The sequence below is a fragment of the Camelus dromedarius genome, chromosome 9 (assembly GCF_036321535.1).
Source record: "Camelus dromedarius isolate mCamDro1 chromosome 9, mCamDro1.pat, whole genome shotgun sequence".
Classification (NCBI taxonomy): Eukaryota; Metazoa; Chordata; class Mammalia; order Artiodactyla; family Camelidae; genus Camelus; species Camelus dromedarius.
In genome coordinates this window covers 74025004-74052726 of record NC_087444.1, presented here as the reverse complement: position 1 = coordinate 74052726, position 27723 = coordinate 74025004, and the positions used below count along the sequence as shown (strand labels likewise).

Sequence of the window (27723 nt, the reverse complement as noted above, 5' to 3'; positions counted from 1 at the left end):
TACTATGTTTAATCTTTATAGCACAGTAGTTAAGAGTGTGAACCGTGAAACAGGTCTCCTGAGTTCTAGCTTAGCTCTCCCCTTACCTCAGTCCACAAAGTGTGTTAACCATTAAGCCACTATCCATACTAAATTTGCCGGGCAACCAATGACCTCACTCCAGGCTAAGTTGGCCTGGTAACTGGTGGCCGTAGGAATCCTCCTCAAATAATAAACTTAGAAGATGCTCCAAGGAGGCAGGGATGACGGAGTGAAAAGGAGCGGGAAAAACTGAGCTGTGCTTCACACCTAAGCGTGCAGGTCGTCAGCTCTCAGAGCTCGGGGAACGGTGGAGAAGGCGGCAGTGAGAGAGGTAAGTCCAAGACGCCGCCATGATCTCGGGCTGCGGGTCCGAAACCTAGAAGAGTGAATCAACAGGGGATGGGCTGGGGCTCTGTGGGAGGCATCTCAGATGTGAGCATCTCCAAGGTGAATTGCCTAAATCACCTTCCAGCTACAGCGAAATATTAAAATCGCCTGTGACCCCAATGGCGGTGGCTCCCACGGAAACCTGGTACCCTCGTCTCGCGCCCGGGCCACCCCCACCCCACCCCACCCCCAAGCGCCGGCAGAAGCGACTGGTCTTTCCAGACTCGCGCGTCGGTGGCGGGTAAAGACCGGGCTGCAGTAGTCCTGGCCCCCAGTTCCTGACCTCTCCGGCAGACAGGCATCTGTTCCTCTGGCCCCAACCCCTCAGCCTCTGGACGCAGACATCGGAACTTTCCCTCCCATCTCCCTTTCTTTTCAGGAATTTAGGGGCCCAGAATGCCCTGAATCTGGGGGTAGGGGGTGGACCCCGTGCACGAAGGGGCGGGGTAGCAAACGCCAGCAATTGGGGCAGAAGTCTGGTGGCCTATCTCACCCTCACCCACTCCCTGCTCCCCAGCTCGCCTCCCCTCTCCTCCCCTTTTCTCTCTCCAGCCAGGTCTTGGTTGGGCCCGCCCTGGTCACACAGACTTCCCCCAGTTGGTGATGGGGCTGAGGTCAGTGGGGTTGGGATGTTGTAGGCGCGTCCTTCACTGACTCGCTCCGAGGTGGACTCCTGGTACTCTCCTGTCTGGATCAAAGAGTTTCTTAGCTGGCCTTCAGACAGGTTGTCGCCCCTTTGATTCCGAGAGCTTGGAGGAGAGTAGACAGCAGGGGACACGGAGGCCAAGAAAAAGACCGGTGCACAGATCCAGGCAGGGCCGGACTGGTGACCGAGACATTTATCCCAGGCGGGTGCTACCTGGGCTGCACTTCCCGGGAGTGAAAGCAAACAGAACATCGGAACATCCACCGCAGAATGAATTGCAGGTAGGAAGTCTTGAAAGGGTGACAAAGGCGTGGCTGAAGCTGAAGGCAGGGTGGGATGTGGGAGCAGGAGCAGGAAGCAATGTGCTGTCCAGGAAGAACCCTGGGTGCTAAACTAAACGGGGCTGTGATGCCCCTTGGGAAGATTTAAGCAAATGATAGACTTGGTCAGATTTATTATAATGACTCTGGAATATTAAGTAGTCATTAAAAATCATATTTTTAAAGAATGCTTTGTTACATAGAAAAATACTCATGATATAATGGAGATATATATTATATGTAATATATATCTCCAGTTTAAGAAATACATGCACATATATTAGAGTATATATAAATTTATATACTATATATTACATTTAACAGTATTATCCAATACATCATGTATGTTCCATAATAATATCGAATTTGTAAGAAATATACTTACCTATGTATTAATAATATCTAATTTGTAAGAAATACACATGTAAAAATATTCATATATACATATAATATGATAATGTACACTTTATAAGATTGGCTGTGCCTCCTTCCAAGACCTAAAGGGAGCAAACATTTAAATCATAGGATCTCTTAAGATTGTGTAGACACCTAGTCAAACTAAAATTTCAAACGTAGAGTAAGAGGAGGCCAAATGGCCCCACCTTGAGAATAGTGTTCTCCCTGAGCCACCTTCTCAAGTCCAGGTTGAGTTGAGCTGGACTGTACGCTGCTTTGGTGCAAAAGTTGCTGCCAGTGCCAGCACTGCTCACAGAGGAGGCTGAAAGGTGTTTGCAGGGCAAGGGTGTTCACAGGGCAAGGGTGACTGCCCCTCTGGCTGGAGTCTGTGCAGTGGGCTCTTGGATTGGTTTGGAGATGGGGGGGCGGCCCATTTTTCAAACCACGAAACTGGTTACCTGACAAAACCTGTTCTAGTGAGAGAAAAAGTCTGAGAGGTGCCATCTGAATACCAAAACATTTCCAGATTTCAGCAGTTTGTGGAAGCATTGTAATCAGGACTGCCTTCAGAAGGGGCCTGTGGGGCCATTGCACTGGGCATGTGAAAGGACTTTTGTGTGTAAGGTGCTTGTAGTAGAACCTCAGCAGATCTCTGGAGAGTGTGAACTACATGTCAGGCACCACAGCAGGGAGGTGGCAAAGGTGATTAAGGTTGGCTTTCTGGAGGAAGTTACATCTGAGGAGGCACCAGTGATGAATTGGCATTGTCTGGGTAAGGGAGGATGGGAAGGAGCAGAAGGGACAGCATTAGTGTGAGAAAGCAGCCAGAAAATAGTTTTCTATATATTTACATGTGTACATATAAACACTTAGAAATGTGCTCTTTTGTTTATGAGAACTTTTATTTTTACATAAATGGTATCATTTGATATTCTGTGACTTGCCACTATGCAGTGGGTTTTGGAGATTTTGTTATGTTCTTGCATCCATATATACTTCTTTTTAAAATACATTTTTATTGAAGTATAATCAGCTTACAATGTGTCAGTTTCTGGTGTACAACACAATACTTCAGTCATATAGGAACATACATATATTGTATGTTCATTTTCATATTTTTTAACCATAAGTTACTAATAGATATTGAATATAGTTCCTTGTGCTATACAGTATAAACTTGTTGTTTATCTCATATATACTTATTATAAAATTTAATACATATCAAAAAAAGTACACAAACTCAATGATTTATTATAAAGCAAATACCCCAACCATCCTCATCAAAGAAGGAGAACATTGCCTACACCCTAGAAACACACCCTTGAGCCTCTCCCAACCACCAATCCCCCTGGCCTCCAAGAGAGATGACACTTAAAAGTCATCACTTCTTTGCTTTTATTTCTGGTTTTACCACCTCAGTGTGGATATCTAAATACTTTAGTTTTGCTTGGTTTTTGGACTTTGATATAAACAAAGTCATATGATATTCTTTAGGATATAGCTTCTTTCATTCAGTGTTAAGTTTTTGAGATTCATCCATGTCAGTATGCATAGTTTTAGTTCCTTTCTTTTCTTTACTGTGTAGGATTCCTTTGTACTGGCTATATCACTATATATCCATGCTACTGTGATGGATTTCGTGTTTGTCTCCTTTGGGGGTTGTTGCAAACAATGCTGTTAAGAAAATGTGTCCTTTGGTGCAAATGTACACAGATTTTGTTGCAGTTATACCTAGAAGTGAAATTGCTGGTATATGCATGGTATATGCATACCTTCAATCTTAATAGATAATGGCCAACCCACCTCAAAACAATTTTTGTCAGTTTCCATTCAGCAGCAGTGCACAAGACTTCCCATGGCTCCTCATTCTTGCCGATATTTGGCAAATCTTCTCATTCAAGCCCACTTGGTGTGTAGTGACACTTCGTTGTGGTTTTAATTGCCATTTCCCCACTGTTTAAATAGCTTGAGAACTTTTTCATATATTCACTGGTCATTTTAACTACTTTGGTGAAAGATCTCGTTTCCTGAGTATTTTTCTATTGGGTTATTTCTATTTTTCTTATTGTTTTGTAGGAGCTTTTTACAGATTCTAGTTAAAAGCCCTCTGTCAGCTGTATGTGTGGCAACTTTATTCTACTTTGTAAATTTTGACTCTTTTAATGATGTCTCTTGATGAACAGATGTACTGAAATCTAATGAACACAAATTTATTATTTTCCTTATGATTAGTGCTTTCTAAGTCCTGTTTAAGAAATCTTTCTTAACTTCCAGATCATGAACATACTCTCTCACATTAACTTCTTTAGAAGCATCATGTATTAATTTTTGTATGATGTGAGATAATAGTCAAATTTCATTTTTCCCATATGAATATGCATTTTCCCGCCTTAATTATTTAATACTGTCATTTCCGCAATACTCTGGATTGACATGGAATACCTCTCCATTTATTTAAAACTTTTACTTTTTTTTTTAAACTTTTACTTTACTTAATAATCATTTACAGGTTTTGGTATAGAGGTCTCCTCTATTTTTTTGTTAGATTTATTCTAAACACTGAAATGTATTCATGTTATTACAAACTAAACATTACCTTATATATTTTTCTTGCTGGTATGTAGAAATACTCTTAATTGTATTCCATCAACCCTGTATCCAGCAACCTTGTTAAACTCACTTATAATCCTAATGTATTTATAGATTCTTTTTTATTTTTCACATGCACAATCATATCCATAAATAATGACAGCTTTACTTCTTTTTCTGAACTTTTTACTCTAAAAAATCTTACTGCACTTTCTAGGACCTTGTATCAATTATCTGTTGCCATCAAAATGCTGTATAACAAACCACCTCAAAATTCAGTGACTTAAAAAACAAAAAGAATTTATCATTATATCTCATGAGTCATTAGAGTGGGCTCAGCAAACAGGTAAGGAATTGACTGGCTATTGATTGATCTAAGCTAGCCTCAGCAGGGCCCACTGGAGTGATTCAGCTCTGACTTACACATCTCATTTTCCAGCAGATTAGCCTAGACATGTCCTCATGATGATAGCAAAACTGTAAGAGAGCAAGCAGTAACAGGAAGGTCTTCTGCAGCCTAGGCTCTAAATTGGCACACCATCCCAGATTCAAGGGGTAGGAGTGTGGGTTACAGTCTTAGTAAGAGGATCTGCAGAATCACAATATAAAGGAGGTAAATGTAGGAAATACTGAAGGCTTGGGGCCATTAATGCTATTCTATTAATCTACCCCAATTTTAAATTCAGTTTGACCAGAGTGGATTGTAGTGGGCATCCTTGTCTTATTACTGAGCTCCAAGGGAAAGCCTTCAGCATTTTATCACTGTTTGATGTTTGCTGTGAGCTTTTTTGTAAATAACCTCTGTGAAAAATATTTAAGGATGTTCTTTTTTAGTCCTGGAATCCTAAGTGTTTTTAAATAAATGGTTATTGGGTTTTATCAAATATTTCCACAAATATTGAGAAGATCATATGATTTGTATCCTTTTTGGAGGTTGAGTAATTTGGTTTATTTTATTTTTTAATGGAGGAACTGGGGACTGAACCCAGGACCTCATGCATGCTGAGCATGCGCTCTACCACTGAGCTATACCCTCCTCCTGGATTTGTATCCTTTATTATGTCATCACTGATTAATTTTTTTTAACTTTTAAACTTCCCTGCATTACTAGAATAAACTCAGTTCAGTTGTGATGTAATATTGTTTTTATATATTGATGGATTTGATTTGTTAGTATTTTATTTGGAATGTTTGCATCAATGTTCACTAATGACATTGGCTTATGATTTTCTTTTTCATGATTCCCTTGTCAAATTTTGGTTTTAAGGTTATGCTGGTCTTGCCACTTATTCTACTCTGGAAAATTTTATGCAAGATTAGTAGTATTTATTTCTTAAATGTTTAGTACACTTTACCAGTAAAATCATCCAGGCCAGAAGTTTTCTATGGAGGAATGTTACTAATTAAGAAGCCATTTTGGGGGGGGGGGATAGCTCGAGTGGTAGAGCGCATGCTTAGCATGTATGAGGTCCTGGTTTCCATCCCCAGTACCTCCTCTAAAAAATAAATTAATTAATAAGTAGACCTAATTACGCCCCTCAAATTTTTTTAAAAGAAGCAGTGTACTTAAAAGTTATAGGACAGTCCAGTTTCTAATTCTTCATGTGTGAGTTCTGTTTTTTTTTTTAACATTTTTTATTGAGTTATAATCATTTTACAATATTGTGTTAAGTGTGAGCTCTGTTAAGTATTATTTTTCCAAATATTTTCAAGCATAGTACTGTTTATTACAGTCTCTGATTATATTTTAAGTAACTATAGAATTTGTAATGATGCCCCTTTTTTATCCACCACTGGTTGGTTGTGCTTTCTCTATTTCTTGGCAAGTCTTGCTAGAGATTTTTATCAATTTTATTTGTCCCTTTAAAGAACCAACCTTGATTTTGCTGATTTTCTCTATCATATGTTTGCCTTCTATCTTATTAATTTCTCCTATCAACTTTATTATTTTCTGCCTTCTACCTTTTTGAGTTTATTTTTCTGTTCTTTTCTAATTTCTAGGGATAGATTATTATCTTATTAATTTTCAGGTTTTTAAATTTCCTAATATTTGGCTTGAGCTGCATCCCATTTTTTGATATGTAGTATTTTCACTATTATTTTGTTCAGAATATTTTCTAATGTCCATTGAAATCAATTCTTTAACCCATCAGCTACTTTATTTTATTTTTTTAAACTTTTTTTTATTGAGTTATAGTCATTTTACAATGTTGTGTCAAATTCCAGTGTAGAGCACAATTTTTCAGTTATATATGAACATACATACATTTATTGTCACATTTTTTTCATTGTGAGCTACCACAGATCTTGTATATAATTCCCTGTGCTATACAGTATAATCTTGTTTATCTATTCTACATATGCCTGTCAGTATCTACAAATTTTGAACTCTGTCTATCCCTTCCCACCCCCCGCCTCCATGGTAACCACAAGTTTGTATTCTATGCCTATGAGTCTGTTTCTGTTTTGTATTTATGTTCTTCTTCTTCTTCTCCTTTTTTTTTTTTTTTAGATTTCACATATGAGCAATCTCATATGGTATTTTTCTCTTTCTGGCTTACTTCACTTAGAATGACATTCTCCAGGGACATCCATGTTGCTGCAAATGGCGATATGCTGTCATTTTTATGGCTGAATAGTATTCCATTGTATAAATATACCACTTCTTTATCCAGTCATCTGTTGATGAACATTTAGGCTGTTTCCATGTCTTGGCTATTGTAAATAGTGCTGCTGTGAACATTAGGGTGCAGGTGTCATTTTGAAGTAGGGTTCCTTCTGGATATATGCCCTGGAGCGGGATTCCTGAGTCATATGGTAAGTCTAATTCCTAGTCTTTTGAGGAATCTCCATACTGTTTTCCACAGTGGCTGCACCAAACTGCATTCCCACCAGCAGTGTAGGAGGGTTCCCTTTTCTCCACAGCCTCTCCAGCATTTGTCATTTGTGGACTTTTGAATGATGGCCATTCTGACTGGTATGAGGTGATACCTAATTGTGGTTTTGATTTGCATTTCTCTCATAATTAGTGATACTTAGCATTTTTTCATGTGCCTATTGATCATTTGTATTTCTTCCTTGGAGAATTGAGTGTTTAGGTCTTCTGTCCATTTTTGGATTGGGTTGTCTGATTTTTCTTATTAAGTTGTATGAGCTGCTAATATATTCTGGAGATCAAGCTTTTGTCTGTTTCATTTGCAAAAATTTTCTCCCAGTCCGTAGGTTGTCATTTGTTTTACTTATGGTTTCCTTTGCTGTGCAGAAGCTTGTAAGTTTAATTAAGTCCCATTTGTTTAATTCTTGCTTTTATTTCTATTGCTTGGGTAGACTGCCCTAGGAGAACATTTTCCCATCAGCTATTTTAAAATGTACTTTTTAATATCCAAACAGGGATATTTAAATTAATTTTATTATTAATTTCTACCTTAATTGCATGTGGTCAGAAGTATCCTTTGAAGCTTATTGAGATTTATTTTATTGGAAATGTAGTTCATTTTTGTAATTGTTTGGTGTGTTCTCGAAAAGCATGTGTACTCTACTGTTGTTGAATATGGCTTTATATATGTGTGTGTACATACATATATATTCATTAGGTCAAGTTAGTTAATTAAGTAGTTCAAATCTTCTGTATCCTTAATGAATTTTTGCTATTTATCTTTTATGTCTAAGATAAGTAGATTCCATTAATTGTCTCTATTTTGAGGCCATATTAATACATACGTAACATTTTAGAATTCATATATCTCTGGTGAATTGAACTTTTTATCATTATTAAATTTTCCTCTCATCTCTGGAAAATCTTTTTGCCTTAAATATTAAATACACATTAATATATTGATATTGATATATATTACTATATTATCTATTGATATATATTACTATATTAACTATCATATTAATATAGTAATATATATTTAATTTGTAAATATTAATTATATATTAATATACTAAAAAGCTGTACAAACTTTCTTTTGGGTAGAGTTTTCATGGAATACTATTTTCCATGCTTTTTACTTTCAACTACTCCATATTCTTACATTTTAGATGTATTTTGCAAATAGCATTTAGTCTGATTCTGTTTTTTCATTAGGTCTGAAAACTTCATCTTTTAATTGAAGCATTCATTTGCATTTAATGTTAATAGTAATAGGTTTGGGTTTAAAACTAACATCTAATTAGATGTTTTCTACTTGTCCTACCTACTTTATATTCCTTTTTCTTTTCTTTCTTGCATTCTTTGTGCATTATTTTTATTAGTCCATTTTCTCTCGGATAGCTTAGAATTTAGACACTTTTACTATTATTTTAATGGTTTCCCTACATATTAAATATGCATACATTTTATCAAATGATATTTATTTGTACTTTTTCCTCTTCCCAGACAATGAAAAGTACTTATAACAATTAAACTCCATTTACCACCCTCCTAATCTTCATTGTTATGTGTACTAATTCTTTACTTAATTAAAACCAAATAAGATGTTACTGTTACTACTTTTTTGCAGTCTCAATTTTATCTACATATTTCCATTTTCATTACTCTCAATTTCCTTTTGCATGTTTGACCTTTCTTCTGAGATAAGTTTTCCTTTTCCAGAAGAATCCTCTGTAGTGCTTTTTGTAGTGCAGGGCTTCTGACAACAAAACTCTGTGGTTTTGCTAGCCTGAAAATGTCTTCATTTTTGTTCTTGAAGAATATGTTTTCTAGAAATGGAATTCTAAATTCAGTTATTTTCTTTCATCACTTTAAAGACTTAATTCCAGTGCCCACTTGTTTTCCATTATTTCTTTTGAGAGGTTAGTTGTCATTCGAACTGTTGCTGCTTTGTAGGTAATGTTTTCATTTTAGTATTTCCTCTTTGGTTTGTCAAAGTTTTACTTTGTTGAGCCAGGTGTTATTTTCCTTTTATTTATGTGCTTGTGGACTCGCAGACCTTCTTGAGTCTGTGACTTGATGTTCTTCATTTGGTTTAGAAAATTCTCAGCCATTTTCCCTTCAGATTGCTTTTGTCCTATTTTCTTTCCTCTATTTCTGGTATTCCGGTTACTCACTGTATCCTCATATGTTCTTTTCTCTAATTTCCATCATTTGTTTCTCATTCTTCTTTCTGGATAGCTTCTTCTGATATATATGCCAGCTCACTATTTATCTCCTTAGTTGTGCATAATCTACTTTTTGATCCACATGTTTAGTCTTCATATCTGTTATTGTATTTTTAAGTTCTAGAAATTCCATTTGGTTCTTTTTTTTCTTTTGTAGTTTCCAGTTCTTTACCAAGTTTTCAATATTGCCTTGATCATGATAAGCATATGTATTATGAATTCTAGTACAAATAATACCAAATAGTGAAATCTCTGTTGATCTGTTTTTTGATGTTCTTATAAATGGTATTCCCATTTCATTTTCCAATTGTTTGTTGCTAATACACAGAAATACTATTGATTTTTTATATTGACTTTATCTAGAAACTGCTAAATTCAATTACAAATTTAATTCTATTAGTTTGTAGATTCTTTTTAGATGTGTAATCTCTACATGTATACTCACAGCATCTTCAAATAAAGCTTTTTTATTTATTTAATCTTTATGCTTCCCCCCCCCCTTCTTTACTTTATTGTATTAGCTAGGACCTCTTACATAATGCTGAATATAATAGATAATAATGAACAGACTTGTCTTGTTCCCAACCTCAGGAGAAATGCATTCATATTTAATCATCGAATGTAGTATTAGCTACAGGTTTAAGGAAGCTGTAAATTAAGGGAGTTCCTTCTATTCCTAGTTTTCACACCTTTTTTGCCATTGTTCTAAAGTATTTTCCTTCTACATATTATTAACCCCACAATACATTGCTATGTTTGTTGCTTTAGGAAGTCAAGAGTCTCTTCTAGTTCTCTATGTTTTCACCCTTTCATGTGGTCATTATTCTTGCATAGCTCTGCTCCACCTGGGATAATTTTCCTCCAGCTGAAAGATTTTCCCTTAATATTTTGTGTAGTGCAGGTCTGCTGATAACAAGTACTCCCAACTTTTGTTTGTCTGAAAGCATTTTTATTTCACTTTTACTTTTTATCATTTTCTTACGGTGAAATTCATATAATGTAAAATCAGTCACTTTAAAGTGAAAAATGTGGTGGAATTTAGTACATTCACAATGTTGTGCAACTTCTATCTAGTTCCAAAATTTTTTGTCACCCCAAACAGAAACTCTGTAAGCACTAAGTCCCCTTTCTTCCTTCTCTCCAGCCCTGCTAGTAACCTCTAATCTACTTTCTGTCTCTATGAATTTGCCTTTTATACATATTTCATACAAGTGGAATCATGCAATACTTGTCCTTTTGTGTTTGGCTTATTTCATTTAACATAGTGTTTTCAAAGTTCACTCATGTTATAACATGTATTAGAATTTCATCTCTTTTTATGACTGTGTGGATATACTACTGTTTATCCATTCATCTGTTGATGGATACTTGGGCTATTTTGATCTTTTGGCTGTTGTGAAGAGTACTGTTATGAACATTGGTGTGTAAGATCAGTTTGAGTCTCTGCTTTCAATTGTTTAGTGGAATTGCTGGATCATATAAGTCTGTGCTTAACTTTTTGAGGAACTGCCAGTTTTCCGCAGTAGCTGCACCATTTTACATACTTACCAATAATGCATAATAGTTTTAATTTCTCCACATCCTCACCAACACTTATTTTCCATTTTTTAAATTATGATCATCCTAGTGGGTGTGAAATGGTATCTCATATGGTTTTTTTTTATATGGTTTTGATTTGCACTTACCTAATGACTAAATATGTTGAGCATCTTTTCACGTTTATATTAGCCATTTGTACATCTTTGAAGAAATGCCTAATCAAGTCCTTTGCACATTTTTAAATTGAGTTGTATGGGTTTTGTTTTTGTTTAGTTGTAGGATTTCTTTATATATCCTGGATACTAGAGTCTTATCAGATATATTACTTGCAAATATTTTTCTTCCATTCTGTGGTTATTTTTTCACTCTCTTGACAGTATCTTTTGATTCACAAAGGACATATCTTGGTATTATATTTAAGAAACCATTGGCAAGTCTAAGGTCTTAAAGATTTGCCCCTATGTTTTCTTCTAAGGAGTTTATCATTTCCACTCTATAATTTAGGTCTTTGATGCATTCTAAGTTAGTTTTTGTATATGGTATAAGAAAAGGGTCATAAAATAAATAACTTTATTATTTTATGTGGATATCCAGTTTTTCCAGCACCATTTATTGAATGTCCTTGACACTCTTGTTGAAAATTAATCGACTATTTATGTGAAAGTTTACTTCTGGGCTCTCTATTCTACTCTATCCTGTTGGTCTATTGTGTATCCTTATGCCAATACCACACTGCTTTGATGACAGTAGCATTATAGTAAGTTTTGAAATTGGGAAGTCTGAGCCCTCTGACATTGTTCTTCTTTCTCTTTAGCTATTCTGGGCCCCTTGAATTTTCATATGAGTTTTATCATCAGCTTGTCATTTTCTTCAAAGAGATGAACACATGGCTTTTGTCCTTTATTCTATTAAATAGATATATGATGTATAACATTAATTGATATTCAGATGTTAAACCAACCTTGCATTCCTGGGATAAATCCCACTTGGTCAAGGTGTATAATCCTCGAAGGCCAGAGCCTTAAGCATGCTGCATAACCCTGGTATGACAGTGGGTTTAGGAGGGATCCCTTTTTCTCTTCCCCTGACCACACCCAGATTTTAGGATCTACTCATTTCCAGCTGACTTCTCTATTGTTTTTGACAATGCTCTGAAACAAATTGTTCCAGTCTGATTCAGTTAATTTGTCCTCCCTTACAGGAGTAGTTCTTGAAGTCAGTGTTTGAGGTTTGTTCTGACCTCAAACATTGGATCTTCTTAGCTAGCTCTTTCCCTGGTTCTCTCTGGCATACTAACTGGCTTACAGTTCTGCTTATATCTCTCCTGATGTCACCAGCCTCCTCTTGATTGTTTACCACCAAATCCTCTACTGTTTTTGAGTATGCCCTTAGGCTTAAATGTCCTCACAGTCTGTTTCAGATAAATTAGTTCTTGGGGGAAGAGCTTCTGAGCTATTTGTTCTTAAGGCCTGCCTCTCTCCCTTGACAAAAACTCCAAGGCTGGATGGGGACAGAGACCTACTTCTATCTGAGTGCTTAAGGAACAGGGTACTGGATGGGGCATTAGCCTTTGGTCTTACTGACTTGCCACTCCTGGCATGTAACCTCTACCTAACCAATGAGATGGGGTTGGGTAGGTCAGGGCCCCAGTATTCTCACTGTGTCATCCCTGAAGTAGAGCCTCTGCCATGCAAGTGAGGGCAGAGTGGAAGAAGAGGGCTCCCCACCTTTTACCACACTTGCCTGGAATTTAGTCTCTGCAACACATAGCTAGAGAGGAATGAGAAATGCTGGTGGCCTGCCCCTTTGGAAGACACCATAGGCTTTGAGTGAGATCCAGGGAGAAAGGGAACCCTGTGTTCTTGGCTCCATCCACCTAGAGTGGACTTTCCATAACAGTGGGCTGGATGGAGGGAGGGAGAGAGCAGGCTGTGGTTCACATGCCACAAACTGTCACTATCCTGAGTTTTACTAGATTTTCTTGAATAAATGTTTCTTCACTGCTGTATCAGGACAATTTCCAGAGACCTTAAATGTTCTTTTGTTTATAACTTTCACAAGTTGTGCTTGTTTCACTAGGGAATGGGTCCACAGAGCTCCTCATGCTGCCTTTCCAGAAGTGGATCCCCAAGGAAGCTTTTTAATTCTACCAATCTCTATATTCCACCTTATATCTACTGAATCAGAATATGGAAGAGGAAGTTTAGGAGAATAAAAGGCAGCAATCTCTATGTTTTGAGAGTCCCTCAAGTGATTGTGATAGACAGCCAGGATTGGGAACCACCAGCCCAGAAATCTGTGTGTGTCAGTTGGGCCAGGTAGACCAGAGGGAGAAAAGAAAGAACCAGAGTGCCTTAAGTGTTTACTGTGTCCTTGGCACTCAATGTCCACTATGTCACTTTTAGTCCTTTCAGGCAGGGATGATGTTAAGCTGATACTTCAGTGTTTATGGCTGGCATCCATTCTGATTGGGCAGTGCTCATGCTACAACAGTCACTAAATATTTTGAAATTCATCTATTCTTGTAAAAAAAAAAAGAACCTGAATGTCAGAGAGAGGACATTATTTTCCCAAAGACGATAACTTATGAGGAGAAGAGCCAAGATTTAAACTCTGGCCCTCATTGCTCTAAAACCCTTGTTGTTGTGGAGTTTTACATTCTGCCATCTGAGACATGTCCCTTAAGGTCTACTCTTCTTGGTGACCCCAAGATTTCCTCAGGAGTTAGTGGACCTGTAAGAAGAAAGTCATGGAATCCCTTGAAGAATTATCAGAGGACGAGGCCCCCAAAGAACACCAAGTTTCCTCAACCCTACCCTGGAAGCTCAATACCAAAGAGATTCGGGCCACCAAGACTCACAACTACTTTACTCAGACCAAAAGAACTGAGAACATTTTGGTCCAAGTTGCCTTCTCTGTTGGGCTAAGCAGCATATGGCGTTTCCCTTACCTATGTCATCGGAACGGAGGAGGTAAGGCCAGGGTTAAGGAAGGAGTTTTAAGGCTGGGAGCCTAGACTCCTAGGTCCTGGGGGAGGAGATAACTGGAAGGGAGGCAGCCAGACTCCTAGGGGATAGAGAGGAGGGGGGCCAGGACTCCTGACTGCCTGAGCACAGCTCCTGGCTCCCTTCTTCAGGCAGCTTTATCCTGATGCACTTCTTCATGCTCCTCTTGTTCGGGATCCCCCTCTTGTACATGGAGATGATCATGGGGAAATGGCTGCGTGTGGACAACATCCGGGTCTGGAAGCAGCTCACCCCCTGGCTGGGCGGCATAGGCTATGCCAGCATACTGGTGAATGAGGGGCCCAGCCAAGAGGCATCCCAGTTCACCCCTTGTGGTCTCCAGGTTCCCTGTCTCCACCCATCCAGCCCCTCAGGCCCACTGTGTCCACCTCCAGGTGTGCGTCATGGTGAGCTTGTATAACAGCGTCATCACCACCTGGAGCCTCTCCTACCTGGGCAACTCCTTTCATCATCCCCTGCCCTGGGACCAGTGCCCACTGGTGAAGAACATCACTGTCAGCGGTGAGGAGAGGGAGAGACAGGGCCAGAAGAGTCAAGGGAGGCAGGGGCAACAAGGAGCAAGAGCCAAAGGGGAGGAAGTGAAGAGCAGGGGTAGGCACCAGGTGAGGTCGTATCTAAGCGCCTGGGTCCCCCCAGACCTCTCTTGCCTTGGGACTGTGTCCCACCAGTACTTCTGGTACCACACCACCCTGAGTGCCTCAAACCACATAGAAGAGGGGGTCAAGGCCCTTGTCCTGAATCTCAGCCTGGGCATCTTCGCAGTCTGGTTCCTCGTCTTCTTAGTCATGATGACAGGGCTAAAGATGTCAACGCAGGTAAGCCACCCTGACTGCTGATCCCACTACCACTTCACCTTTGCAAATCCAGAGATCCTCAGGCTCCCTGCCCCCTTCCCTTTGACCTCTCTTCTCCAATCCCCATGACCCTCCCACCCACCCAGAGGGCAAGCTCAGATGTGACCACCCAGCATCTCCACCAGGGCTCCTAAGGAAGGTGCTGTTCTCTCCCTAAGCAGCTATCAGCTGCTCCTCTCACAAAGAGCTGCTCCTCCCATCCACAGCATGGAAGAGCACCTTGTCTTGACCCCATTCCCTCTTCACCTTCCCTCATCTGCATGTCACTGCATGTGAAGACCTGCAGGCAGCTTTTAGATTAGGCCACAGACTCACGCCCCGAGCCTGGCATGTCCCTCCTTCCTTCATTTTGACTGTGACTGTTGACCCCTAAAGAGGCCAACTGGCACGGATACATTTCCAAAGTTTCTCATTTAGAGTACTTTATCCCAATCCATACTTCCAATCCATCCCCTTGGCACCTGGATATTCTCCTTCTGTGGAAAAGTTATTTCAATGTGTTTACTAGGTCATTTTGGTTAACATTACCTGTAACTTCTGGCCCCTGTATCTACACAAGCAATCAGCTCACCCCATACATCCCCGGAGGCCCAACTTCAACTTACCATTCCTTTGCAGCCTTCAAAATAAACCATTCACACAAAATGGTTTAGATTTTACTAAAGGCTTGGTGGCAGGGGGAGCTTCTCTCACCTATCCCTGAACAAAAATAATAATTCCTGTTAACCATGTTGTTTTCTCCCAAAGTTTCTTCTTCATTTGTTTTCTTCCCCCATCATCTATGAAGTTGTTCCATGCAGACTTCAGCCTCACTGGCTTCTCTCCCCTTTGCAGTTCCTGTCCCTAAACTCACAAATAGGCCACAAAACCAAGGTCTGTGAATTAACAGTGTCCAACTGCACCACCATTTAAAAACCACCTTTACCTGGGGCCTCATTCTTCACCCTTGAGCAGCTGATTAGAGGATTTTTCTTCCGCAAACAACACTGTTGCCTCCCTAGAAAAAGCCTCCCATAGCTCCCTCTTGTTACATCTGGGCCACCTTAACACTGCTTACCTCCATCTCTCTATTCCTGCTGACTGCAGTACCCTGCTAATGCTCACCTCTGTCCTGTCTTCCCTCCTCCCCATTTCTGACTTCTGGTTTGTCCTGACCCCTCTGGCCAGATGCTGGTTTTCTCAGTATTCCTCCCCTACATCCTCCTCCTCTGCTTCCTCATCCGAGGTCTCTTCTTGGAAGGTGCGACCACCAGCCTCAGACGTATGGTGACCACAGAGGTGAGGCTGCGGACTCCAAACCTCCCTCCCTCAACTACCCAGGTCTTCTCTGAATCTCCTTCCCCTGAATCTTCTTTCCTTCTGCCCCAGCCTACCCCTCATCCCTCCTGCTTTCCACCCCAGCCTGCCCACCTCTACCAGCTCATTGGGGGGTCCACACTCTGAGCCCACTCGCAAACTCCTCTCACCCACCTTCATCCACAGCTCTCTGCCTGGGCCTCGCTGGACCTGTGGCGTCAGGCAGGAGGGCATGTGCTCTACTCTTTGGGCCTGGGCATGGGCACCATCATCTTGTTCTCCTGCAAGGCTGGAGGCGACAGCTATGTCCAGGTGGCTTCTTTGGTGGCCCTGGTCAACCTGGTGACCTCATTGCTGGCCACATCCATCATCTTTATAGTGCTGGGGTTCTGGACCACCACCAGTGGCCACGCCTGTGTCGAGCAGTAAGTAATCACAGCCTTGCAGATTCAAGAGGAGTCTCCCTCCCTCTTTATTAGCAACCACCCCCCAGCCTCATGGACCTTTGAACTTGAACCTCTCCCATAATGATATTATACTTATTCTCAGAGAAAACAGCCAAAAGGGAATATTCTAATATCCATCACTTTATAGATAAGAAAATAGTCTTAAGAGTTGTGACTGTCCCAAGGTTTCCATAAATTGCAAACGGTGTAAAGAAGTTTTCAAAATCAACTATTTAACTCACCAAAGAGGCAGTTATAACATTCTGAGCCACAATCAGTGGTTGTGGCCTAGGCTGCATATTGGAACCATTTGGGAAGCTTTAGAAAACACTTATGTTTGAGTCCCACCCCCAGAGATTCTCATTTACTTGGTCTGGGGTGCATTCAGGCATTGAGATTTTTTTTTTTTTTAAACTTCAAGGTGTAATTTTTCTTCCAGTTAGGATGCTGGAAGGATGCAAAAGTTCATGTTCCCATAGTAGGAGCAATTTAAAGAATGGACAAAATAAAAATCATACTTTCCTATAAAGTTACTGAAGAGCAGTGGACACAAAGAACCCTATTAAACTAAATGAGCCCATCATAGGTGAGCAAAGAGTCATAAATGCCTTTATATTGGGGGTAAATGCCTAATCTGGGAGCATGTGGGTGGAGGAACAGGCCTGTCACAGATGGAGAGATTTTGCACAGATAAAAAGAAATCCAAGCACTTAATGACAGTATGGGCTTCCAACTGGTACTCGACTTTCAAGAAGCCCTCAACACACAAATAAATGGCTTGACCCCCTTTTCCCCTCACTCTGTTCCCAGGAATTGTGTTGAGGAAGTGGCAGAAGATGCAGCAGAGACAAGGCTAGCAAGCAGAGGAAGTGTGCACTGTCTTATGGTGCTCAGATTGTGGCCCCACTGGATAAACCAAAAACATCTAAAGCTATAATCCAACCCACTCCAACTGAAGCAGTGACAACAGAAAGGAATTAGTCCCTGATGTGGTTCAAAAAGTTGAGGGCATGGCTCATGGGAACAGTAATCTCTCTAATTCCACTTGAAGGCAGAGAAAAACTCAACTAATGAAAATTACCACCCAACCCAAACTCAACTGTACTCTTAAGAAATGTGAATAATTAGCCCTCATCCTAGCTGTCTGGTAGAATAAAAGGCTTAAACTTACTGAGACTAAGCAAAATAAAACAATATACCTTTCTTCTTTGTTCTTCTATACACAAAGTCCAGAATAAAATTAAAAATCTCAAGACATTCCAAAAACCAGAAAAATGTAACCCATGGCCAAGAGAAAAAAAGAAGGCCTAAAGATCATCAGACACATTAGAATTAGCAGACAAGAACTTTAAACAACCATTATAAATATGTTAAGGAATTTAATAGAAAAGATTAATAAAATGTGTGAAGACAGTGGGGATATTTTAGGAAAGCTGTAGAAACTCTAAAAAAGAACCCCATGAAAATTCTAGAATTTAAAGTAAATGAAAGTTTCACTGGATGTATGTAATATGGATTGGAACCGGCAAAAAAAAAAAGGATCAGTTAATGAAGACAACTAAATAGAAGTTACACAAAGTGAAACAGAGAGAGAGAAAAGGAAAGAAAAACTAAACAAGACCACTAGTGACCTGCAACAGTAATATATGTATATATTTTTTTGGTGGGGGGAGGTAGTTAGGTTTACTTATTTATTCTTAGTGGAGGTGCTGGGGCTTGAACCCAGGACCTTGTGTATGCTAAGCATGCACCCTACCACTTGAGCTATACTCTCCCCCTGTAGTATATGTATAATTGGAGCTGCAGAAGGAAAGGAGAGAGCATTGGGGTCAAAATTGTTTTTAAATAGCAGGCAAATTTTTTCCAAATTTTATTAAAAACATCAGCCCACAGATCCCAGAAGCTCAGAAAACCCCAAGCAGGTTAGATAAAAAGAGGATCACTCCTTGGTGTATTGTGGTCAAGCTTCTGAAAGCCAAATGTAAATAGAAAATGTTTAAAGCATTCAAAGATTTAAAAGTACATTGCATGAAGTGGTACAATGATAAGAATTATGACTAATTTCTCATCAGAGACAATGGAAGTCAGAAGACAATGAGATAGAAATGTTTAAGAACGCTGAAAGAAAGGATCTAACAACCTAGAGTTCTGTAGTCAGCTAAATACCCTTAAACAATGAAAGTGAAATGAAGACATTTTCAGATTAAAATGAGAGAATTCATCGCTAGCAAATCTGTACCAAGAGACTATTAAAGGAAATTCTTGAGGCTGAAGGGAAATACCTGGTTTGTATTTAGATTTCATAAAAGCATACAGTTGAAAAAGTAGTTTCACCTACCCAAGCTGTTCTTAACACTGTTGTGCTAAAGATCCCACCACCACCAACAGAAAATTAGCTAACATCTTATTTAAAGGTGAATTATTGAACAATTTCCCCTAATACTGAAAACAAGGCAAGAATATGTATCTCTTCTCATCACTTATGTTCAATATTATAGTGAAGTTCCTAGCCAGTGAAAGAAGGCAAGAGAAGGATTTTATTAAGCATAGAGGCCAGATAAAGTAAAACTGTCTTTATTCACAACTGGCATCAGTGTGTACTTAAAAACCTAAAGGAGACGGGGAGAGTACAGCTCAGTGGTAGAGCGCATGCTTAGCATGCACAAGGATCTGGGTTCAATCCCCAGCACCTCCTCTAAAAGTGAATAAACCTAATTACTAATTACCTCCCCCATCACCACACACACCAAAAAAAAAAAAAAAAAAAAAAAAAAAGAAAGAAAACCTAAAGGAATCTACTCAAAAAAAACCCTACTAAAATAAACAAGTGCATTTAGGAAGGTCACAAAAATAAAATTCACTCTATGAAAACAATATTTCTACACACTAACAACAAACAGTTAAACAAAAAATTTATAAACAAAACTGTTTACAATTAGATCAAAACCCACCAAATTCTAAGGCTATATTTAACAAAATAGGTGTAAGATCTCTTTACTGAAAACTGTGGAGCACTGCTGAGAGAAAAAGATCTAAATAAATAGAAATATTAAGTTCCTGGATTTGCAGAACCATTGCTATTAATATATAAGTTCTCTCTAAATTGCCAAGTGAAATGGCAATTCACATCCCAGCAAATTTTACTGTAGAAATGACAAGATGATTCTAAAATGTAGATGGAAATGCAAAGGACCTAGGTAGTCAGATCAGTCTTGGAAAAAAAAAAAGTTGGAGACACACTATCTGGTTTCAAGAGTCACTATAAAGTTGCAGTAGTCAAGACAATGTTATATTGGCCTAAGGATGACCAACAGAACAAAGTAGAATTAAACCAACACACATATGATCAATTGATCTTCAATAAAGATGCCAAAGCAATTCAACGGTAAAGGAAATTCTTTTCAGTACCTGGAAAAAAATAAACTGATCCCTACCACACACCGTGCCCCCAAATTAATTCAAGACGAATGAAAGACCTTAATGTAAAAGCCAAAACTATAAAGCTTCTAGAAGAAAACATAGAATATCTTGACCTTGGGTTTAACAAAGATTTTTTAGCCAGGATACAAAAAACACTAACCATAAAAAAAACAGGTTGCTAAGTTGGAGTCATCAAAATTAAAAACTTCAGCCCAGCAAAAGCCACCACTGAAAGTGAATAAGAAAGCCACAAACTGGGAGAAAATCACACATATACACACACACACGTGTACTGATAAATGATTTTTATCCAGAATATTTTAAGAACTCCTACAAGTCTATAAGACAAAACCAAACAATCAACAAATAGGCAAGTGGGAGTGTAACATGGTATGAACCATTTTTGGAAACTTTAGCAGTTTTTACAAAAATTAAATATACACTTACCATATAATTTACCTATTCCTCCCCTGCTACTTAACCTTATAGAAATAAAAACAATGCCACAAAAAGGCATGTATAAAAACAAACATTCACCTACTTAAAGACATTTTGGTTTCAGCTTTACTCATAATGGTCCAAACTAAGCAGCCTAGATGTCTATCAGGAGGTAAACATAATAAATCTTAGTATCTTTATTCAACCAACAGAATACTATTCATCACTTAAAAGAAGTGAACTAATGATATATGCAACCACATGGATGACCCTCAGACATTACATTGGATGGAACAAGCCAGACATAAAAGACGACACATTGCATGAATCTATTTATATGAAATCCAAGCACAGGCAAAACGAGCATGTAGGAATGGGAATCAGTAGTTGCCTCTGGAGTGGAGGGAACACACTGGAAAGGGGCAGAAGGGAACTCTCTGTAGTGATGGAAATATTTTTTATCTTGATTGGGATGTTGGTGACATGGGTAGTTGGTCAAAACTCATAGACGTGTCTTTAATATCTGTGCTGCTTATTGTCTGTAAATGATAGCTCAAAAAAAATTACAGCTCTTGTTTCTTAAAAAAGCTCCTAGTTGAAAAGGAAAAAAAAAAAAGCTCCCAGTTGATTCCAATGAGCAGCCTAGACTGAGAAGCATCCTCTCCCAGGGCAGCACTGCCCGTCAGAGCTCCGTGATGCTTGGAAGCCTCCACCTGCACCGTGTGTGGCCACCAGCCGTAGCACCTGAAATGTGAATGCGATCAAATATGGCAAATGGGACTGAGGAACTGGATTTTTCACTTTATATGATTTTTAGTTTAAATAGCCATATGTGTCTGGTGGCTACCATAGTGGACCACGTAGAGCTGAAAGGACTGCCATCCCGAAACCCCTGCCCTTCATTATATAGAGTCTCTCAAACTCTAATGGGCATTATGAATCTCCTGGGGATCTCAATCAGTAAGTCTGGGGTGGGCCCAAGCGTCTGCATTTCTAAAAAGTTCCCAGGTAAGGCAACTGCTCCACAGAACCTACTTTGATTAGCATTACCCTCTCTTTAGATAAGAAAATGTGGAGGTATAGAGTCTTACAGAAGTTTTCTAATCAGGAGCACAGAAGGCAACTGAGACTCTGGCAGCATTTCACTAAATTAACTAAGCACAGTATTTATGGTCCCAGTGACACCCCTCCCCCATTCCCAAGTGTGTATCCTGGAGAACTTCTCCCGGGAGCCCCGCAGATGGATGGTTGTCGTGGTGACTGGTGTTTGTGATCACAGGAGGTAGGGCCATTATCTGGGGAATCAAACATGACTGTGGATTGCGAATGCATATTATGCAATATGGTGCAGCAATCAGGAACAACAAACTAGATATACATTCAGCAACGTAGAGATTTTGTCAAAATTGAGGGGAAAAATAAAACGATTTATAGCACAATGACACTTAAGTGATGACACAAAGCAACATTTTTCACAAAGAAATACCCACATTTAATGTTAGTCAAGCACATGAAAGTGAGTATCTGCAGAAGGAGAGGAAAGACTGAAATTCACAGAGGAAAAAAAAAAGATTAAACAGACTTTGCTCTGCCAGTTGAGGAAAATGTATCATGAATGGTTTGATTAACCCAGCATTCTAAACTTAAGATCCAAGAAGACACAAAATTCTGAGATTATTAGTTTTCTAAGCTGCCGGAACAAAGTACCACAAACTGGGTGGCTAAAACACCAGAAATTTATTGTCTCACACCTCTGGAGCCCAGAAGTCTGAGATCAGAGTGTTGGCAGGGTTGGATCCTTCGGAGGGCAGTCAGGCAGGCTTTGCTCCATGCCTCTTCTGGTGGTTCGCTGGCAATCTTTGGTGTTCCTTGTCTAGTAAATCTCTGCCTTCATCCTCACATGGTATTCTCCGTGTGTGTGTGTGTCCAAATTTCCTCTTTTCATAAAAGGACACCATAGTGGAACAGGGGCCCACTCTACTCCAGTACTTCATCTTTAATTACCCCTGCAACAGCCTTATTTCCAAATAAGGTCCCATTCTGCAGTACTGGAGAATGTATGAGTGTGGGAGCAGGGGCACACAACTCAACCCAAGGCACCTTGGAATTAGCTACTGCAAATGTAACATCTTCTGCCCCCTTAGGTGGAAGCTCCAGGGCGACTCACCCCAAGTCTATGTGATTGACTTCCAGTCCCTGCCCTTGTTACTCAGCTGCACTCATCTTGGGCAATTCATGTCCCTCTCCTGTCCTCAGTGTCCTTGGTTTGCAGCTAGCAGAGGGACCAGTCTGTTCTCCACCACCTTTCCTTTTCTCTGCTTCCCCTTCAGGAGTGTCTCAAAGCTGATGAAGCTGATCGACAAGGGGGTGCTGCCACAGGATGTCAAGCCCCCAGAAGACATCCTGCTCCTGCCCACCATGGACTACCTAGACTGGATCAGCAACCTCCCAGGACACCTCCAGCACCAGGTCATCCACTTCTCCCCATCCTGCAGCATCAAGGCGCAAAAGGAAAAGGTGTGTTTGTGGGGGCAGGTGGGTGCTTCCCAACAGCCCCAGAGGCCCCTGGGAAATGTATTTCCCAGGGGCCTTGAGGGCTATCTACATACCTTCTGAGGCAGGTAACAGAATTACTCTTCCACCACCATTTAGTATGTGCCAGGGCCTTTGCTAAATTTTCACTCTAATTCTCACGTCAACTCTAGGGTCTCTATTTATTAGAGGAGGAAACTCAGGTGGAAACTTAATAGGTGATGCTCATACAGCTTATGAAACCAAAAAGGGCAAACACCCAACACTTTGGCCATCCACCTACCACTATGCCTCTCTCCTCTGCCTGAGACAGATATTGCTAATCGATCACTGCACCATTCCCCCCCAATCCAGCCCCACCACTGCCTCAGAGCCCTTCTCCCCAACAGTTCATGGAAGGCCCTGGCCTGGCATTTGCAGCCTTCTCCCAAGTCGTCTCATTGTTCCCTGGTGCCTCTTTCTGGGCCATCCTCTTCTTCATAGCCCTGCTCATCATAGGGCTGAACAACTTGATAAATATCTTGGAAGGCATTGTCTTTCCCCTCCAGAACTCCATCTCCATCTTCAAGAATTACCCCAGGATGCTCTCAGGTACTATGGATTCTCACCCCAGTGACCACCTTGCCCCTAGTGCCCCTCTTCACTAGGCCATCCCTAATCTCCTGGGCTCACTTTGACCCCTGACCCAGCTACACATAGACCTCAGTGTGGCCAAACCTGCCTCTGCCTTAGCGATCATCTGCTTGGGAGGTTTTCTGGGCAGCCTCGTCTTCACCAGTCAGGCCGGCAGCTACGTAATGTCCTTGTTTGATGACCACCTGGTCCCGCTGACCCTTGTCGTCATTGTGGCCTTCCAGAACATGGCCCTGACCTGGATCTACGGAGCTAGGAGGTGATGTTCAAGCCTCAGGGGACCCCACCCCGGGTCTCTGAGGAGAGCTGGGGCATGGTCTACTCCTTCAGTCCTTCCCACAGCAGAGGGTCCAGCTGAGAGCAGGAGGGAGTGATCTGAGGGGAGCTGGGTGGGTCCTGATGGAACAAGCAGTCAGGACCAAGGGGACTCAGGTTCCCCTGCCATTGGCCAGTTGGGCTAGTCTGAAGGCAGAGGGCTGGGAGCAGTGTACCCCCTCTGGATGGGAGGATTCCCACGGGGAGGCCAGATGCAGAGCCCAACCTCAGGGAGTGCCTGGCAGGACCTGACAGTCCCTAAGTGTTGAGAACCTGTGAGAGAACCAGGGGACTGGCGGGCCTACCCTCCCAAGGGCTCCAGGCCCTGGTGGCCAGAGGAGGGCTCCTTCCCAGACGTCCCTGCCCACTGCCCCCAACCCAGGCTCAGGGAAGAAATGTTCAGAGAGCTGGGCCGCCCTCTGTGGCCCTTCTGGACTTTCCTGTGGTGCTACGTGACCGTGCCAGGGCTGCTGGCCCTCCTCACCGTCTGCCTCATGCATCTCTACCAGGGGGCACACCTCTACTACACTGCCTGGAACAGCAGTGGGGTGAGATTGCCCTACCCGGGCCTCCCACCTGGACTTTCGGGACCCGTTGTCCAAATGCCCCCAACAAGCCCCTAAGTCTGGGCTCCTCCCATCCCCAGGGACCGTCTGGCCAGCTTCCCAGTCCCTGGGAAATCTGATCCCCAACATCACATGGACTGAACCCCCCCCCCCCACCGCCTCTTCCTCCCACCTTGCTGCCCTCTCTCTCTGCCCTCAGAGCCAGGAAGTAAAACAGCCCTACCTGCACAGGACCCTGGGCTGGGTCACCTTCTTCAGCACCCTCACCTTGCTGCCAATCCCAGTCCACCCATTTCATCATTGGTGGTCCCTCCAGGACTACACTGCCCCTGGTTCCTTTGAAAAGCTACTGTCCAAAAAGACTACCTTTGTGTCCCCCAAGCCCTTACAGTGGCCTAAGCAGCACTCGGTGAAGTCCAGCTTCACCCCCCAGGACAGAAGCAGAGAGACCTCATCTAGAGAGTTAAGTCTGTCCACCAGGGGGTGGAACCAGGACTCCCAATGGCTCAGCCCAATCTTGAGTAGGAGTGAGAGCTCTTCCTGGTTCAGCCTGCCTCTCCCAGCCTCCCTGACATCTGCCTTGTCCACGAGGAGTGTCAGCGCCCCCGCCTCGAGGCGGGCGACCCCAGCCTCAACAACCATAGACAGCACGCAACAAGGGCAGGAAGACCATGAAAAAAATCCACACAAGAAATCTGTTCAGTAACTAGCGACACACCCATTTTCTCCAAGGAAGCATCTCTGTCCAGTAACTGGTGGCATTAGTGGCATAGCTACAGAAACAGTTGGTTCTGCCAGAAAGGAGGGGCAGGGGCACGTGGAAAACTTGCCTAGCAACCAGTGACATCACTCATTTGACTTTGGAAGGAAAAAGACAACCTGGGAACTCTTTTCTCCCCTGGAATATTACTGCTTCTGCTAAGTGGAACCCTGCTCTGGGATTGAGGAACTCAGAAGAAGAAATCAACTCAGCTACACATAGGGTTAGACCTGGTGCCCCCTCATCCCCCTGTGAGGCGGGGGCACCATGCTGGCACGACGGGATGGGCCTCACAGCACTTTCCAGGACCCAGCCTTCTCAGCTATCACGGACAGTGTTCTCTCCAACACCCCACCTCCACCACCAAACTGGATCACTAGGGTGGCTGACTTCTCCAGGGCTGCCCTCTTGGAATGAGGCTGAGACAGCAATGTTGTGGGTCAATAAATGGGTTCTTTGGGACCCCATGCACAGGCTGTGGGCACAGTGTTCTTTTGGTGAGCAGCCCAGATGTCAGCCTCCTCCCACGTACACCAACCTCAGGCAAACTGAGTGTCCAGTCTGGTGACCCCAATTTCCCTCTGCCTTTGGGACACAAGTATGAGCCCCTAGACCCCTCCTTGTCCTGGAGTTGAGCCATGCCATGGTAGAACCTTGCAGCAATCAGAATCACCCACTCTAGAAAGTGTGCTCATCTCTAACTCAAACTTGGTCATTGGTGACCATACTAAATCTATCCCGTAACTCACCTCTCACTACTTCTACCAAGAGGGCAGCATGCCTGGAGCACTTAGACCCTCTCTAGCTGGCTGGCATTGCTTCGTTCCCCCTTGGAGAGGGTCCCCTCACCCACTTGAGCACCGAGAGGGGGGTCGCCTGGTTTCGGTGGGCTCGGGACCAAGGAATCTTGGGGAACTTGAGCTTATTAGGGTTTCCTGTGGGAGCAGGTAACACCGCTGTGCTGCTTTGAATGTCAAATGGAGTTGAGGCAACTCGGGATGGAGGCACCGGGGCCCCTGGTAGAAGACACACCCCTTAGTGACATCCTGGGCAAAAACTTGTCTCCCACTCCCTACTTGCAAAGGACATGGCCTTGAGAATCAATGTCAGCTTCCATCGCCACCCACCCTGGTTCCCAGTCACTTCCCAAATCTTCGCCTGCTTTTTCACACCTTTTATTTACCTCAAAGGCCTTGAAACACTCTTTAGCCACTCCCCTATCAGTGACTTTTTGAGAAAATATCCCCAACATATATATTTTACTTGTACACTACTGTCATTCTACATACTTGGTATCAGTAAAGTTTCATTTGTTTTGCTCATTTTGATTTTAAAAAACAGATGTAAATAGAAATTCTAGATTTTCCTTCCTGCATTCCCAATGTAACGGCTTCTATGACCCAACTAGAAGAGCCCTGAAAAGGTCAAGGGCAGAGACACCCCCAGTCCTTCCTGCCCCTGAGACTCAGCCCTTGGCCCCCTGCCTCCTCCCTCGCTCTCTAGGGACCCTGGGTCTGGGATGACCCAGCTCCCGGAACTGGAGGTGGGTGGAGTGGGCCTGGTCCTCCTCCCACCCTCACCCCCACCTCTGTTTCTCCTCCCCTCCCCGGGTCAGGATGGGCCACCATGAACCGGTATCGCCAAGTATCTGGCGGGGTTAAGATAAAAGCCACGTAGACAATGAGTCCTGCACGCAGAACTGTTGTTCTAAAGCCATTTTTGTGCAAGGTTAGGCGGGTGAGAAGTCCTGGCACAAAAGACACTTTCCCAGGTGCTGTGAGAAGCCCTGTGCCCTTGTTAATACCTGGACAAAGCCACAGACAGGCCCTGGGCTGGCCTCCTTCCCCTCATCCCTCCTTTCAGGAAGTCGATATTGCGGGAGGCTCAGAAGAGAGAAAGGACGGCCCTGAGGTCAAATAACTAGTCAGTGGCTGAGGCGGACGTAGAATTGAGGTCTTCTGGCACCTAGTCTGGAATCCTTTCATTTTCCATTTCCCCACCAGATTAAACACTTCTTGACCTTTGTGGCTAAGGTGAGGGCATGTGACCTATGTTCCCCAGTCTGAGGTGCCCCACGAGCTTGGAGGGGGCAATGAGCACATGCAAGGAGGCCCAGCGTATGGGGAGATTGGTGGCCTTGGTGAACGTGGGGCGGAAGCCTCAGGCCCCCCGGCCACGGGCTGCGTGGAAGGGGTGTCTCCGCTAGGCCGGTCCTGCAGTGGAGGTTTGGACAACTGGGACACCGGCGGGGGGAAGCCACACAGGGAGCATTGGCAAGCAGTTGCAGCTAAGACAGGAGCCTGCAAACTTTTCCTGTAAAGGGCCAGATAACAAATATTTTGGGCTTTCAGGACATGGTCTCTATGGCATACAGTTGTCCCTCAGGACTGGTTCCAGGACCTCCACAGATACCTCAATCTTCAGATGCTCAAGTCC

The 27723-nt window shown here is 42.2% G+C and overlaps 1 long non-coding RNA gene across 1 annotated transcript; it reads left to right on the top strand.

Annotated features, from left to right (window-relative positions):
- The first annotated feature begins 655 nt into the window (after positions 1 to 655).
- LOC135322080 (uncharacterized) lies at positions 656 to 26490 on the top strand. Its single transcript, XR_010382394.1, has 3 exons — positions 656 to 1335; positions 13713 to 13973; positions 22812 to 26490. It is a non-coding gene; the product is annotated as an uncharacterized LOC135322080 (long non-coding RNA).
- The last annotated feature ends 1233 nt before the right edge of the window (positions 26491 to 27723 follow it).